The 706-nt window shown below is 31.0% G+C and overlaps 1 long non-coding RNA gene across 1 annotated transcript in view; it reads left to right on the top strand.

Moving 5' to 3' along the window:
- The window catches only part of LOC134674585 (uncharacterized), a 254,701-nt gene that overhangs the window by 141,267 nt on the left and 112,728 nt on the right, over window positions 1-706 (top strand). The gene's annotated exons all lie outside the window — the stretch shown is intronic.

Raw genomic sequence — 706 nt, 5'->3', positions numbered from 1 at the left:
AGAGCTATCAAATCAAACCTAGTTTTTTTTTAATTCTGACACATTGGTGTTGCCAAAGTTTAACGTCGTCGTTTAAATCTATAATGAAATGAAACACAATACAAGCTTTTCTCTATGAATGAAGTTCAATTCCTGTTTTTTGCTTATGTAAGTATTGATCACACATTTTTCTGTATTTTGTTTTGCCTTGTTTAAGACTTTTTGAATTTTCTCTCGTGGCAATGACCAATCTTTATCACACGTCAGTTTTAAATTCCAGTTGTCATATTTAATGAATTACCCTTTTTTGGGGTAAATGCTTGCAGATTTAAACATTGAAAATTACATCAAAATAAAATTATATTATATAGAAACCATGAAAACCAACAACTAAGATATATTTATATGTAGTGCTTTAATATAAACCTTTCATAGTCAAGTGAATTTCACATGCTTATTGATTATTATTCCTTGTTGAGATAATACGGTATTGTAATTTTACACAAAGGCAACATTCTTCATGAGATTTTTCTTCCCCTCCCTTCAGTCAAAGAGCATATAATCACTACGTTTTAAGAGTCGGCACTCTCGAACAATCCTCGAACCGAATTATGAACGTACATATCACAACACACCAAATACAGGCTTAAAGATCTCGCATCCAGGCCATAATTGTTAAAAAAAGAAAAACCACACAATACTACCAACACAAAAAAAAACAACGCTA

This window comes from Cydia fagiglandana, chromosome 20 (genome assembly GCF_963556715.1).
Source record: "Cydia fagiglandana chromosome 20, ilCydFagi1.1, whole genome shotgun sequence".
Taxonomy (NCBI): Eukaryota; Metazoa; Arthropoda; class Insecta; order Lepidoptera; family Tortricidae; genus Cydia; species Cydia fagiglandana.
This window is presented reverse-complemented; position numbering and strand designations above follow the sequence as displayed.